Source organism: Meriones unguiculatus, chromosome 10 (genome assembly GCF_030254825.1).
Source record: "Meriones unguiculatus strain TT.TT164.6M chromosome 10, Bangor_MerUng_6.1, whole genome shotgun sequence".
NCBI lineage: Eukaryota > Metazoa > Chordata > Mammalia > Rodentia > Muridae > Meriones > Meriones unguiculatus.
The window spans coordinates 33,513,331-33,530,370 of record NC_083358.1 but is presented as its reverse complement, the minus strand read 5'-3'; positions in this window follow the sequence as shown (position 1 = coordinate 33,530,370).

The window sequence follows — 17,040 nt, the reverse complement described above, 5'->3', positions numbered from 1 at the left end:
CCTCGTGTTCCCCGTCACACTGGTGACCTGATTGGGAAATGTAGTCTTAACAGAGATAATCCTCATTAAGACGAAGTCATGCTGGACAGTGCTCTAAGAACAGGAGAGTCTGAACATGGAGGACAGGCAGTTCTATGAAGACAAGCTGAGACTGGATGGACTTATGCTGCCTAACAACGCCATCAGAAGCTGGAAGGAGCAAGAAATAATCTCCCGTGGAGGTTTCAGGAGTGCGACCCTGCTGGCACTTTTAGCTCACCTTCCATCCCCTAAGCTGTGGGAAAACAGGCCTGTGCTGTTCTGCGCCACGGCTGGTGATGACTCGTTAGGGAAGCCTGAAGAAACGGCCTGTGTTCTGAAGCAGCTGGGGACCGGCCTTCCGAGGACTCAGTCACAGCACCACCGTGTGGCCGTGCCTTGCAGATTGGGGACAATGTCCGCTGAGGGGTTGTATGTACTGAATCAGCCAGGATCGGGTGTGATAATGCCCTAGCAAAACCTTTGCACCTTGGTCCCGCCTCTACAGGGCATAGGTCATATGGAATAGTAGATAAGATTTCTAGGACTTTGTAAGAAACCGAACCCCCAACCAGGTGGCAGAAATACAGTCTGGAGGCTTGGAGTCTGAAGGTGTGGTCTGGGTGCTCCCAACATGTCGTTCTGATGGAAAATCCATCCCAGCAGCCTGACGGCCTCTGGCTAACTAGCTACACCGCTCCCTGCATCTTCAGCTGGCTCAATCCCCTCTTTCTGTGCCTCTGTATCTTCATGTCATCTTTTAAGGGTACCAGCCATTGGGTTTAAGATGCCCCATTTCCACATAAGCACACAGTCTGAGGTTCTGGAGGACTAGGTAGAGGGCTCATGTCAATCAATCAGCCTGTGACAAAAACCCTTCTCAAGAAATTCATCTTAGCAGCAGGATATACTTTGGCTAATGGCTTCAGGGCGTTCAGACTATAGTTGCTTGGCCATTTTCTCCAGGCCTATGGTAAAATGAAACAGAATGGCAGGGGGTGTGAGGAGCAGAAATGTTCACATTGTGGAGTCCAGGAAGCAGGAAAGAGAGATGGGGGAGGGAGAGAGTGAAAGGGGGCTGTTATTAGAAGGAAGAGAGGAGGTGGAGAGAAGGAGAGAGGGAGGGAGGGAAGAGAAAAAGAAGAATAGACAGAGGCCAGAGGTAAAAGATATCCAACCACCAAGGGGCTCTCTGCTGTGGGATCAGCGTCCTCCAAGTAAGCCCACCTTCTACAGTTTAGGTCGCTTCCCAGCAGCCCAGTAAGCGATGAACCGAGCAATGGGCTTGTCCACCAGAAAGGTCAGTGTCCTCATGATTCAGTTACTTCCCAAAGGCCCCACTTCTGCACTGGGGACCAAGCCTTCAGTGTGAACCTTCGGTGAGGCACTCGGGATCCAAACATATCTGGCCTCTCTGGTGTCCCCCGAGTACAGGGAAGTGTGTGCACCGGGGACAGAGGTCCTTAACGATACCAAGGTATGGCAGCCGCTGCTGGATGGCCAGAGCGTAACTCTGTGCACAGTACTGCCCACACTCAGCAGCCAGCGCTGGTAATCCCACTTGGGGTTTACGTCCTGGTAAATTAATAGAGATTGCACGAGGGCACACGAAGATATAAAACACGGGAAGAAGAGGAACTATGATTGAGTGAATAGATAGCAGTGATTTGGGAGGGCATTAGAGGTCAGGGAAGGCCTTGAAGAAACTGAACTGACTGAAGAGCTGCAAATGTAGAGGCCCTGGAGCAGGAATGAGCTTGGCATAGCACTCATCCTGCATGATGGCATGTGCTTAAAGCTGAGCCAAAAGGATTGATAGGACAAGAGGTCCAGATGTGGGCAGAGCAGGTCATGAAGGAATAAGACCTCTTAGCTAAAGCAAGCTGGGGCTATGGGAAGACCTGTGAGCTTGGAAGTTTGATGGTGGTGTAGTTTAAGAAGGGGGGGCTGCTGGGGCTGGGTGCTCTCCGGAGGCAGAGGAAGGCAGATCTCTGAGTTTGAGTCCAGCATGGTCTACAGACTGAGTTTCAGGTCAGCTAAGGTTGCACAAAGTGGGGTCGGGGTGGGACAGCAACACAGAACTCAGATGGTGTGAACCTATGCCAAATGGTGGGAATGGTGGGGCTAGTGGCTGCAGAGACCCTAGGGGCATCGGAGTCCTAAGGATTTGCTGTCTGTTCCTTTGTGGAAGACATTTGCAGCCCCCTGCTAGACCTGGGAGAAGATTGTGAAGATGTGTAGAATTGCTCTCACGGTTTTTACACAAATGACTTAAATGAACATAGTCCTGATGTAGAAGCTGTCCTTGGAGGTGAGGACCAGAGTCCCTAAGGAGGTCAGCTTATCATCTGCTGCTGCCACTCACAGTTTGGAGCTGGGACTCTGAACCCTTCTTCCACAAAGCTTTCTTCAGCCTGGAGCCAGACAGACAGTATCTGAGAGAAGAGAGAGAGACAGTGCCCACTCTTGGCCCTGGAACTGTTGCACAGATGGGAGTTCCTCTCTGGAGCATTCAGGAGCAAAGAAAGCCTCAACCAGGGCTGACCCCAGCCACTAGGTCCATTTGACCTTTGCCTGTCCACAGCCAACATCCTCTCAGATGGAGACATCAAGGTGGACATTTCCTTGACAAGATCACCCATCATCACAGCCACCTACCTTGAGTCCCATCCCAAGTCCAAACTGTTATCCCATGGAAGGCAAATATTTCCTCAGCACACCTCCTTAAGGCATGTGGACAGAAAGGCAGGACCTCTGTCCACGTGCCCATGCCCCCTGCAGGTATCAGGGTGCCCCACACCCTGTCCAGCACTGGCTCCATTACACAACGCTCATTTGTCTTCTGTCGTCTTCCACGGCAGTCACTCAGGGTAGCTGCCACCCCCTCGGAGGGTCTGACAGAAGCTCTGGACCCCTGTTTCTTGAGGCATGGGTTGTATTACTGCAACAAGGAGACCCAGGAGGTCAGCTTGAAGCCCACAGCTGCTCAGCTTCCTTGGCGGAGCGGCCTGGGGGATCTGGCCGATGCACTGTCAGTGTACCTAGCACAGTTCTAGTGTGACCTGAATGCTACATCCGCTCTTCTCACACCCCGTGGGCCTGGCCTCTGTCACATGGTCACCTAGCTGCCAACGAAGCTGAGAAAGTTATTCTAGGAAACTGTGAGCCTGGCTAAGACCTGAGTAACACAGAACTTTGAGAGAGAAAGGCGGGGGGGGGGGGGAGAAAGGGAGGGAGGGAAAGAGAGAGAAAGAGGCACTAACATCACTTCAATTGTAGCTTTCCCTAGAAAAATGAACCAAGGGAGGTGTGTATGCTAGTGAAGATGCTCTACAATGGATGTCTGTCATCAGTGGGCGTGGAACCAGGAGTAGCTTGCTGACCAGGAGTAGTGGCCATTGGCTGTCAGCTCCCCGAAGGCACAGGCGTGGTGGTCAGGGTGGGAGCGTGGAGAACCACAGTCCAGCTGCCCTGACTGTCATCCTGGGAGGAGTGTCAGCCTGGAACATGGCCAGACCCACCTGGCTCACCTCATACTCTGAGCCTATCACGCGCTTTAGCTGTATTCACTGAATGAGTGGATGCCTGGCTGGGAGGAAACTGAGTGCAGCTGTTCCTCAGTTTTCCCACCTGTCTTCGACTGGACATTTTGCTTTCCAGACCTCTACTTATCTCCCCGAGGCTGACTCGGGGAAGAGTAGCCAGTGTACCCATTTCTTCCAAGGCCATTTCATCTACATTTCATTTCTGCTAAGGTCATTTCATTCTTCTAAGGTCATTTCATCTCTGAGGTGCTCCCCCTCTCTGTCTTCTCTTCCACGCTGCTGGGGGACAGCCAAAGGCTCTACCTCTGGTTCTCTGAGCAAGTCCTCGACTCCTTAGCTGAGGTAGCCTTCTAGGATGGCCGCCTCCAGCTCAGCCTGGCAGAGGCAGAGTTCAGGGTCAGCTGGGACAGCCATGTACGCCTACGCCGTGGTCTGTATGCATCTGTGCCTACCCACAGGGAGGAATCCTGGAGGGAACTCTGGGTGTCAGTCCAAGAAGCTACGAGCCACTGAAGCTGCAGCCATCATGTTAAATCCTAGCATTTATTGGTGCCTATCAGTGAGACAGTAGACAGGCAGATATAAATACAGACATTTTTGGCACATGGCAATTATACCAATAAATAGAAACTGCTTTTAACATCAGCGCTGCTGCCATTTTTGTTGCATTTGCCGTAGGTGGATAGTGTTGCCGCTTTCAATATGCAAAAGTCTTCAAGCAAAATTAAATACAAAGACACTTGATAGGCCAGGGAACTTGTCCGAGGGAGCTCAGGCTAAAAGAGGTGACTTATAAGCCAGCATCTTCCACAGCCGCTTAGCTGTCTGACAGTCCACACCTGCCAGAGAATCAGCGGGGGGAAACTGGAGCTCCTAGCGGGGAAAGGCCTTCTGCCAGCTCCCACTGCCTGAGTGTCAGAAGCCTCCATCTAGGCTGGGGTTTCTTGACCTGCCTCCTTCCCTGATCTCATCTGGGGGCTGAGTTTCAGAAGGGGTCCAATTCACGCCATTGCCCCCCACGCTTGCCGTGCACCGTCTATCTGAGGAGTAACTTCCTCACCACATATCACCCTGTTCTCTTGTAGGTAGCGCTAGAGACCTGGGCTTCAACCTCTCAGCAGGGAATCATTCCAGAGGTAAGTTCTTGCAGCTTGGGGTTTAGCTTATGCAGCCCGCTCCTGCACCTGCTTCAGGAGCTCTCCTGTGCCCAGCCTATCTCAGCAACAGTGACAAGCAAATGAGCGCGTGAGTGTCCACCCCAAACTAAGGCTTTCTGCCTACCATCTCCTTTGTAAGTTCATACAGCCCCGAGAGCCAGGCACTGCTCACACTGGCAGCCTAGTGAACAGCAGGGGTGCATTTGAGCATGCCACGATGACGCTTAAGATTGTGCCCCATGCTCCTGTTCCATACCAAGTTCATAGAGTCTGGGGTGGGCGTGGAACCCCAGGATTAGTCCCAGGCTCACTGAGAGGGGCTGGGCAATAGAGTCATTACCAACTCTGAACCCAGCCTCAGATAGGCTTCAAGACATCACAGCTTCTGCTGTGGTGATGGTGTCTGTAAAGCTGTTTCTCAAGAAGAGGTGCTAACCTTACAGAACTGTCCTCCTTTCTGGGTAAACTCCTTCAGCTTTCTCACAGACTCATTCCCACCCACTGTGGTGGTTGTGTGGGTTTTATCATACCACCCTAAATTCTCCATATGCTCTCCCAGCTTCTTACCACCTCCCTTTCTACAGACTCAGTTACCCTTGAAACTGCTTCTCCCAGAGTGACCCCAACGGAGCTTCCCACTGCTGCCCTTCCCCCCCCATCCCCTCCTGCTCCTCCTCAGGGTCTTCCTGGCCTAGCAGTGATGACCCTTCTCTTCTGAACTTCTTATTTTCCCTTCCCAACAAGTCCACTTCCTCCTTCCAGAGATGCAACTAAGAACCATAGGCGAACCTTTGACCTGTTCTCCCTCGTCCCCACACTGAGAGCCATCATGACATCCACTATACTGTAGAGTCTGTCCGTGTCTCCTTGCCTCCATCCCAACCCCAGGCCCAGCTACCATGGAGGTCTCCCTCCATCACAACCCCAGGCCCAGCTACCGTGGAGGTCTCTGAGACCTCAATGGATTGCAGAGAGATGAGCCATGGAAGGCCAGAAGGCGGTTCGTTTCAACATGACTTAGCAGTAGGTGCTGGTCAACCTTCTGGAGTCTGACCCTGAGCACTTTTAAGCACAGCCCAATTTTATGAACACTAGTCTGGTGATAATTAACTCAATCCCGAGCGAGCAACAAGGCATACGTACATCTCCTTGAGGAACAAAGTAAGCTAAATACAGATCAGATGTGGCTTGGTTCTATAGATGGACTGAGAAAAGGAAATGATGATAAGGGTCTGGGGATGACGGAGTGCCGGAAAAGTCTCTAACCACACAGAGAGTGCAAAGATCACCACGAGGGCATTAAGTACATCCTCTCCCGGCCTTCTGGATGAATAGCAGGTATTGCATTCATTCCCTTGAAGGAACCACCGTGTGCATCTCACATCCCGGGTTCCCTGGTGCTTACCTGTGAGCACACAGACCTCAGTGTTTCCTGTAAGCTACCATTATATCGTGGGCAAACCCATCCTCAGCTTTCTTGTGGGTCTCGAGGGCAAGTCTCAGGCACATCTTCCTGACTACCTCGCTATGAGTTTGTTTTGTACTAGCGTGATGCTCAGCTTAAGATCAATGTCGTTTATCATCTCTGGAAACTTCTTAGCATCCACCCTTCAGCTGCCGCCTCTGTATTCTGTCTCTCTTCTTCCATGCCTGGATTTCCATTAGGCACCGATTTGCCCCTCTCACTCTGTCTTCCCTGTTCGTCACTCTGTTGTATCTGTCACCTCTTCGTGTCCCCGTGCTTAGCTCTAGCTAAGGCTGCAAACATCCCTTTCAACTTATGAATTCTCTTTACAGCTATGTCTTGGGTATATAGACATTACTTAAGCACTATTTCTCTTACTTATCTCTTCAGTTTGCAGTGCTAAGGATGGAACCCAGGTCCTTGTGCCTGTCAATCAAGTGCACCACCACTGAGCTTTTAAAAATTTTAATATCAGTAATTTTTACTTCTGCAATTATTTAACTCATTTTCAGATCTCTTATCTCTGCTCCCTCAGTGCTGTCATCTCATTATGGCTCTCATTATTTAGTTGCATCTGAATTTTCTCGTACTTTCTTTTAGGTCATCCTAAAGGTCAAGTCGTTGGCTGCTTACCCTCTCAGCTGGTTGTTACTGGCAAGCCGCAGGAAGTGGTGGCCTCCCAGTGTGGTTGCCACTCTTCTTTATGTCTTCTTCTAGTGGAGTTTGGGTTTCTAGTGGACGGATCTGCTCCCTGGATTAGCTAAATTTCCTAAGAGGATTTTGCGTTTATTTGTGGCAGGGACAGTAAGATATTCAGCAGCTCAGTGTGTTTTTAGACTAAATGTTTGGCTCAGAAAGTCCCGCTCCATGCCAAACTCGTTTATAAGTATGTCCTTCCGTCCCGGCACGGATTGCTCTTTGCTCTTTGCTCATTACTCTTTGTGTTGCTGCTGTTGTTTGGAGACACGGCTTCACCATGTAGCTCAGGCTCACCCGGGCTGCTCTGAAACTTGTGATTTTCTTGCTGCAGTGTAAAACCTCCCCCCAACGCTTGGTTATTTAATCTCCACCCCTCACCCCACCGCAAACCTCCCCATGGCTTCCTTCGGGGAGGGTAGGTTTCAGCGCTCTCTCCACAGAAAGTCTTACTTCCAGCTGTGCATCTCAGCGGTTTCTGAGCACATCAAAGCCCGGGGACATGTGCCTAGGTGCCAGCCACATCCTCTGGTGTTTCAGGGCTCTGCCGCACACAGCCTCACCTCTCAGCTGTTTTTCCGGAAAGCCTGGAGCAGTCCTCCTGCTGCTGTAGGTACTCCTGCAGGTCTGCCCAGCCAACCTGCCACCTGCAATCCTCAACTCCGCCCACAGGGCCTTTGCTCCCTCTGTGCTCTCTGCCCAAGGTGTTCCCCCACCCCCTTCCCCATCTGACTCTGCTCCACCTACAGGGTAGGCCTCGTCTGCCTGCCTCCTGGTCTATGTCAGATCCTCTGCCTAAGACTCTTGTACCCAGCCTGGTCTCTCGCTCTCATTTCACAAACTCTTTGGTTGCAATTGTACATTTTGTTTGGGGATCCTCTTACGGGTGTTGAGCTTTGCTGGCAGAGACCATGTGTGTTTGGCTTCTGCTGAATCCAGCTTCTGGTCAGAGCTGAAGTTAGTAAGGTCCACACAACTATCACTGGAAGCAACAACAGGCCATCAAAATCTCTCTCAATCTCTCTCTGGTATGTGTGTGTGCCCATTTTTGTAGTCTTGGCTGTCCTGACACTCACTCTGTAGACCAAGCTAGCCTCGAACTCAGAGATCTGCCTGCCTATGTCTCCAGAGCTTTAAGGATGTAAAGGGTATGTACCACCATGCATGGCTAATTAAAAAAAAAAAAAAGTATCTATTCTTTTCACCATCTCTGCTGGGTCCGTGCAGAGTAGGGCCAGCTCTCAGCTCTAAGTGTGGGCGATCTCATCTATTCCTCACTGTTGTCACCCCTATTTCACAGACTAGGAAAGTGAGGCCCACAAAGCTAAGTGAATGTGTCCCTCCCACTCCCCTCAGGTGGGCAGGAAAGCAATGGTTTTGCTGTCCCCCACACAGATGACAAAACTGAGTGCCTGAGGGGGCAAGAGTCTTAGCTTCTTTTTAAATTATTTATGTTTATTTAACTTCATTTTTATATGCATGCCTGTCTTGCCTGCATGTTTGTATGTACACCATATGTGTGCCTGGTGTCCATGGAGCTCAGAAGAGGGAGTCAGACCCCCTGGAACTAGAATTACAGACTATCATGAACCACCATGTGGGTGCTAGGACTCAAGCCAGGGCCCCCTGGAAGTGCAGCCAGTACTCTTAACTGCCGAACCATCTCTTCAGCCCCAGTCCTAACTTCTTGCTGCATCATGTTAATTGATTGGGGTACAGCCCAGAGCCTGAGCCATTGCCCCAAGCTGCTTCTTGCCTACCTGGGACCCGCTCAGCCTGATCCCTCTTGTCTCTGAGGGCAGTGGCCACAGCCCTTCTGATGTCTTCTTTCCCAGTCACAGGATTCCCGTCTCCCCACCAGCTGTAAGGTGGCTTCCTCACCAGCCCAGGCAGAATCACTGTCCACTGCCTGAGGAAGTCCACAATCTCCTGCCAGAACAAGGGTGTCCTGATCACTCTCCTGTGGCGATGAGATTTCTCTTCCCACACAAGGATGGACAAGATTCTGCGGCTCACACTTTTGAAGAGGTGAGATGGGTGCAGGAGTTTGGGGTACTGGTGGCCGTCAAAATCTACCTGTTCTTTTCATCGCCTCTGCTGGGATTCCTGGTTTCCTAATCATCAAAATCCTGTTCATCAAAACCATGGGGTGTGGGCCAGGAGACAGCCCACAAGCTTAAGTGGGGCACTGGCACATATTTGCCATTCAAGTCTCTACAACACTGCCACCATCTGCATCTGCCCACAGCCGCCAGGGCCATGTGACCATGTGGGTTTTAGCAAAGAGGCACAGTGTGTGTGTGTGTGTGTGTGTGTGTGTGTGTGTGTGTGTGTGTGTGTTGGACGTCACTGAAAATCCCATGTAACGTGTGGGGTGGCACCCACAATCAGGCACACACTGACATGTCTCCTTATGTCATGCCCACATCAAACAAGACCAATACCAGGTACCAAGCTCCCTCTGGGTGGCTAGGTTTCATCTTGGAAACACAGGCCTGACGCTGGTATACTTGTAAATAAGGAATCTAGGGTCGAGCTGGCCTCCAAGGCTCTTCAAGATCTCCTCAACATTTTTTTTTTTTTAATATATCAAACTCTAAAGGTAGCAGGCTTGGTATCTACGCCTATAATCTCAATGTTGGGAGACCCAGCAGAAGGATTGTGAGTTAAAAAGAAAAGTAATCCTGGGACCTCTGAAAAAAAATGCCCAGCCTGCCCCCCAAACAAAACAATACCTCCCCAAAATTCTAAAGACGAAAGTAGTGAAAACCTGTCCTAGAAATGCTGGCGTGTGAAGGAGGAAACATAGGAGATGGCAGGCCCAGTGCCCAAGACAACATCCTCATCTACTACGGTGCTCCTGATGGGTTTCTTTCTTGGAATTCCCTTAAAAACAACAAACCAATTCCTTAGTTTTACATTTTATGTATTTATCTATTTGTGATTTTTCAAAACAAAGTTTCTCTGTGTAGCCCTGGCTGTCCAGGAACTTGCTCTGTAGACCAGGCTGTCCTTGAACTCACAGAGATCCACCTGCCTTTGCCTCCCAAGTACTGGGATTAAAGGTGTGTGCCACCATCGCCCCCCAGCCCCTGCCCTTAGTTTTACATTTTAATTTCTTAGTTACATTTAATTTAAGCTTAGGTAGCTTTAAGTCAACATCAAGGCTCTTTGAAGGCACTTTACTGACGGTGCCTGGCTCTCACACAGTGACATATGAGCATAACCCAGGGAGGCTGGCAGGGCACAGATTTCTGGGGGGTGTGGGCCCATCTCCTGAGTGTCTGTCTCATGGTCATTATGTGAGACCCAAGAATGTGCAGCCGCAATACATCCCTTGTTCCCAGTGCTGGGACTCCTGACCATGGGGACCTCTCTGGAGGTGCAGCTCTCCAGGGTCCTGGAGCTCCAGAGTGTGGACATGCAAACGCGCCCAGCTACCAGCAGAGGACACCTTGGCTCTCCTGGAAGACGGCTTTGCCTTTGAGGTGGAGGGTGGGAGCAATTCAGAGGAGTACTGGTCATTGGCTGTTTCTGACCTACCAGGAAGAAGCAGCTGGACGTGTGCACAGGGGACAGGGCCTTCAGTCCCTGCAGGTGTGCTGGGGAACTTTCTCTCTCTCCATGTGTGCGCATATGTTTGTGTGTGTCCAGACGATGGAGGTTGACATCAGTCACTTTCCTCCACTGCTCTGTACTACCTTTTTGTTTGTTTTTGAGACAAGATCACACTATATAGTCCTGGCTGACCTCCTGAGCACTGGGATTAAGAGTTTGTGGCATCACACCTGGCTTGTTTATATATATTTATATATATATAATACATATTATATATATTTATATATAGTATATATACATATATATATAAATATACATAATTTTTTTGAGAGAGAGGATCTCTCACTGAACCTACAGTTCACACAAACAGCAAGCTCCTGGGATCCACTATCTCTGCCTCTCAGTGATGGGATTCCAAGCATGTGTGGCCACGTCCTGCTTTTAAAATGTGTGTGCTAAGAGTCAAACCCAGGTCCTCATGTTTGCACTCCAAGCACTTTACTGACGGTGCCATCTCCCCAGCATTCTCTTCTTTTCTCAACACAATTGCTTTATAAGATGTATTTGCTGCAAAAGGTCTCATATTGTCACCCAATTCCCTAACGTGGTTTTCTTTAGCTCTTCGCTTTGAAGTCTTCTCCTGCTGTTTGAGCACCACAGAGGTGATTACTGGCTTTTTACCCTGTAAATTGATCTGTCTTCTTTGTGACTCATGTCCGGTTTTTAATTTCCATTTGTAGTACTGAGGACTGGGGCATGCCAGGCAAGCACTCTGCTACTAGCTATGCCTCCAACCTTCCATTAATTGTCAGAAGATGAGTAGCTCAGCCTGCTCCCATAATTCCTCAGGACCCACTGCTTCTCATGTCTCTCTGATTGTTCTACGCAGAGGGCAAGGAGCTCTGTTTCCAGAAGGCCCCAGCTCACAGCCTCTGGTTTCCCTCCCAGGATACTGTTGCTACCATCCAGACCTCCTATCCCAAGAAAAGCTCTTCTGAAGCCTTGTGGATTTCCAGTATGCTTTGCGTGGGGGGGGGAGGGCGGACTCGGCAAACACGTCTCTGTTCTGTGATGTCAGGCATGGCGTGCAGATCTGGGTAGGGTGCGTGTCTGGTTCCTTTGAGGACTTAGGAGTCTCTTCAGGGAGAGGAAAGCCCTCCCCAGGGTCAGCATTGGGAGGAAGCAGCATCAGCGTGGAGAGAGGGCCTGGCATTGGGAGGGCTTACCTGTGCAAAGGCTGCGTGGATGGGAGACAGATTTTGAGAGAGGGTACGGAAGGTTGAGGCCTTGGCCATAAGATGAGAGCACGGAGAAAGACCCAGAAGTTCCATTCCTTTTTTTTTTTAGGACAGGGTCTTGCTGTATATCCCAAGCTGAGTGAGGCAATTGCAATCCTTCTGCCTCAGTGCTGGGTTTCTGGTATATGTCAAAATGTTCCCCTAAATTGGAGCTTTTCTTTTTTTTTTTTTTTTTTTTTTTTCAGAGACAGGGTTTCTTGGTGTAGCATTGGCTATCCTGGACTCACTTTTGTAGACCAGGCTGACCTTGAACTCACAGAGATCCTCATGCCTCTGCCTTCCAGAGTGGTGGGATTACAGACCTGTGCCACCACACCTGGCTTAAATTGAAGCGTTTCTAACTCTCTGTTTTATTCTCCTCTCTCTTGATTTTAGGATTTAATCAAAGACTACCTCCAACATGGCTGAGGTAGGTGGTCTTAAAGAAATGAGTCCTGAGGATAAGGAGGAAGAGGCTTTAAAGGAAATTGGTCGATAGGAGCGTCCTAGGTCTCTTGTATAACTTTTCTCCTGCTGTCTGACAGAAGAAACATTGTTTTTGCAGAAATGGGATCAGAGAAGACTTAAAGAGAAGGCAGGGGGATACCGGGTTAGCAGCCTCTCACTGGACTCCAGTTTCCCCTCTGGAATGGATGACAAACAGCCTAAAAGAGAGCTCTGGGAAGGAGCATCTGAGTTCAGATGCGCTTTTTTTATTTTTTATTTTGGTTTTTTGAGACAGAGTTACTCTATGTGTCCGTGGCTGTCTTGGACTGGCTTTGTAGACCAGGCTGGCCTCAAACTCACAGAGATCCACCTGCCTCTGCCTCCCTGAGTGCTGGGATTACAGGCGTGTGCCACCACGCCCAGCTTAGATGCACATTCTGATGGGCATGTGAATGAGTGCTTGCTGGTGGCTTTGTGGCCATCTGTCTCACTTCCATGATCCGGGGAGACTCACCACAGGCCTGTGATTGGCAGGGCAGCTCCAAGTCCATCCAGAGCTCCCTGCAGTTGGTGCTCTCCACGGTAGGCATCCCTGAGGTCATGTCACATAAGCGTGGGCTCCAGGAAAGGATGGGGTGGATGTCAGCTTTACCTTGTCCCCACTTCGAGATTCTTCACTGCAGAGCTCCCTCCCAAGCCGGAGCCCGAAGAGCCTCTGGTTCTCAAGCCAGCTGGGCGTCCTCAGCCCCTTCCCGGTGGCAATGGGTAACAGTGGTGGTCGGGTGCACAGACCCCTGTTCTGGCTCACGTTGCCTCTGCCACCTCACTGCTGGCTAAGTCCACTTTAAGAACACAGGCCTCACCAGGCGTGGTGGCTGCACCTTTAAGCCCAGGACTTAGAAGGCAGAGGCAGGTAGATCTCTGTGAGTTCAAGGTCAGCCTGGTATCCATAGTGAGTTCCAGGACTACGCAGAAAACAAAACAAAACAAAACAAAACAAAACAAAAAACTAACAATAAGTATACAAGTCTCCCAATGGCAACTGGATATGTCAGGAAAAAAAAATCCTGACAGCTGGGAGGCTGCCACCTGGTGGGAGCCTAGGACATGCCTCAGTTTCCCCTCTTATAAAATGAGAGCAGCAGATTTGTTGATTCCCAGTGACCCTGACACTGTAGCACCTCTGTACATAAGCAGCTATTCCAATGGTGGCATCACACGGGGATGTGCAGAGGGCACTTTGAGCGAGGGCCTTTGGGGAACTTCCTTCCACACAGGGATATTTAGGAGGCTGCATCCTCAATTTGAATCCTCAATTTGTGGTAGACACAGAAAAAAAGAGGAACTAGACTTAACCTGACTGCGTGTCTTGATCTCTTTCAGCCTCAGCTTCTCCCGTCAATACCATGATGTCAAAGCTATAGGAAAACCGGGTATGACAGTGCAGGCCTGTAATGACATCTATTTGGGAGGCTGAAACAGGAGGATTGCAAGAGCAAACCTCTGTCTGAGTTACGGAGAGAGTGCAGGCATTGCCTTGTTGAGAGTTAGTTTCAGAGAGAGAGAGAGACAGATAGACAGACAGAGACAGTGACTGCAGTGGTCGAATGTTTGTCCAGGAAGTCTGAGGCCTCAGGTTCAACGATAAGTACTATAAAAATGAAACAAATGAATAGTACAGATGAGGCTGTAGATGATAGGGAGGGTTTCCTGTGTGAGATGTGACCACGAGGGAGTGACTGCTGCACGAGGGTGGCTAAGAGTGGCTCACAAAGCATCATCAGCTCCAACATTTCCCACTGCGGCTACCCAGGTGCTCCAACCTCAGCCTGGGCTTGGCCCTGCTTCCTGAGAAGAGCTGACTCGACTCCCTCCCCTGCCTAGGGCTGGAGGCGTCACTACCAACTGTCATGAGCAGCAGAGGCCTGGGCCTCTTCCACATCACTAACTGTGGGGTCATCACTGGTGACGGGAGTATGAAGCCGTCCCTAGCCCCATCTCTTGGGAAGACAGTCAGACAGCTGTCTGTTGCTGTGATGAAACACTCTGATCAAGAACAACTCAGAGGAAGGAAGGTTTCCTTCAGCAGAGAGGTCGCAGTCCATAGCGGGAGAAGTCAGGGCAGGAGAAGTTGAAGCAGAAACTACGGAGGAATTCTGCTTGCTCAGTCATTCAGGCCCATCAGTTAACAATCAAGACACCTCCCCACCCCTCCCCTCCCCACCACATCCCACCCCACCCCTTCCCACCCCACCCCACTCCCCTCCCAGACAGGCTGTTCTGCTCTAAGCCATTCCTGTTGGAGATTTCTCTCAGGTAACTCTGGACTGTGTCAACTAGACAGCCATCTTGGAGTGTTTGGTAGCTACTAGAAAGCAGCTCTCTGTCTTCTGCTGGGCTTCCTGCTGATGTGGGTAGACTTTGGTTTTCCCGAGCACCCACTAGCGGCCTTCCTGCAGAGCCTGATCTAGGAGGCTTTCAGATTCAAGGCCAAAGCGTAAACCCAACTCACAATGAACAGGAACATCAGAATGCTGGCATCTCTTGTGTGGGACTCACAGTGGTGGCAGAGATGGGGATGGCTCCTTGCTGCCCTGATTCCTGCTGCTGTTAAATGCTCTCACCAGGATAGGAGAATGTACTTCTCAGGAAAGGGATCTAGGGGGCAGACTGCCCATGTGTTGAACAAATCTATGACAGTACCCCTCTGGTAGGGTCCCCTACTGGCAGGCCCTCAGAGGCCCCTTCCCCAAAGTTACATCAAGGCCTTCCTTCACACAACCTGTGGACATCCTCACATCCTCCAGCAATGCTTTCCTAGCTCGCCCAGTGCACAGTGCACCACCCAGGGCCCTTGATTCAGACTGGCAGCTCTGACGGACACCAAGCGGCCAAGACATATATATATATATATAACACATCCATCAGTGTCCGCAGGAAGCAGGCATATACTCCAATCTGGAGGCAGAGTAGAAAAGGCAGGGGGCTTGGGGCTGGGAGCAGTTCAGAGACTGGGTGAGCAGAGGACCACAGTGGCAGACTTGTCACAGTGACATCCTGGGGTACCTAGCAAGCCGCAGGGACCCCTCCCCACCTGAGATGTCGTTAAGTATCCCATTCTGTCAGGTGTCCACTTCCCTTCAGGGTCCAAAGTCCTGACTGACTAAGCCCGGGTGAAGGGCTCAAACCCTGGCTCCGAGTTACTTTGATGGGCAGCAAGCTTTCATACCAGGGAAGATCACAACCAGGGTGAGGCCCACACCTGCATCTTCCAGTGGCCAGTTGCTACACTAACTCCACAAAGTCTGTATAGCATAAACATGTGTTATGCAAGCATAAAATTATGCAAACAGACAAGAAGACACGTTTCCTACGGGAATCAGCTTCCTGGAGGTCCCTAGCAAGAACCCTAACATGGCCATCTAAGCCAAAAGACCTACTTTAAGTCCCACGCTTATTTGGTTACAGGACTGGAATTGATGAGCTCCTTTTTTGCTGTTTCTCTATGATTCTTGAAACAGTACAATTAACTATTCAAGGAAACATTTCTAATAGATCACTAAAAGCTTTAGCAAATAAGAGTAAAAGAAAAATAAAATTTTAGAAAAAAAAATTTAGGAGAGGTAATAAATCAGATTCAACATGAGGAATTGCTTGTGAAAAAAACCAAACACTGTAGGTAGTAAAAGGACAAGAGTTTTAGGGCTTTCTAAAGAAAATGTTTAATCAGGATCTGATAGATAAATGCTCTGGCTATTCCTACTGCAGTAAAGCTACTACAAAACCATTACCAAACACAGGTGTTTATGATGAGGCAGAAAGAAGATAGGCAAACATAGGAGGTCAAAAAGTTTTGTATTATACTATAAGTTTTACGGACAGGCTAGTTCAAGCATCTTATCTAAGGAAAGGTTGTAAATCTTTAGCCGACCTAGTTCGGAGGATTATTAACAACTCTTAATTAACTAACAATAAACTATGTAAACAGACCACAAGTTTAACAAGCCCCTGGCCCTCTGCTTGCTAAATTGGCAAACAAGCCACTAGTTGTATGTTTGCTCTGCTTAAGAGGCTGTTAGGCCAAGATTTTTTTGTAGACACTGCCTTTTACCAGATCACCTTTAGTTAAAATATAAACTTTGTAAATGTTCCGGGGGATATGTTAACTTTAAGGTGCTTCTTTGTAAGATTACTATAAAAGTGTTGGCTTGACTTCGGTAAAACGCAGAAGATCCAAATCAACATTACATGCTATGGTCTCTGTCATTTTGCCTATCTGTGCCTTCCTGATATCCGAATTCTCTGATTCTCCCGAGGGTGAGGGGCGCCCAAGGGGGCCGGTCCTCGGCAGCCAGTGGCAGGGGGGCTACTTAAGCCACATTTTAAAGGCTGGGCAGGCCTTGATGAAATAGCCATATGAGAAAAGGTGCCAGAGGCAGATGGGAAATGTGGGGTCCAGAAATGTTCACTCACTCCCTGGCTTGGTGACACAGTCATCTTTTCATTCACTGACCTCGTCATTTTTATCATGCTGATTTCTCTGAGGAAGGCTGGGTGATGTCCCTAGATTCCTCAGCACATCCAGAGCCACACCCTGGTCAGGCAAGAGCATTTGCAACCCTGGTCTCTCTCTGCCTCAAGGATGAGGGTTGACAACCTTTTGTTCCCTACCATCAAAACTCCCACGCCCATCTCCGGACCAGTTTCCTGCCTGAGTCCAAATGGAGTATCTGATTCATCCCTTTCCGTGCGGTTCCCAAACTGCGGGGTGAGGGAGGCAAGAAGTGAAGTGGATGGGAGAATCCAAGGTGGGTAAGGAGCATGAGGGCCTTGTACAGGTCTGGTTTCTCACAGAAGAGGAAGACAGAGCCTCTGAA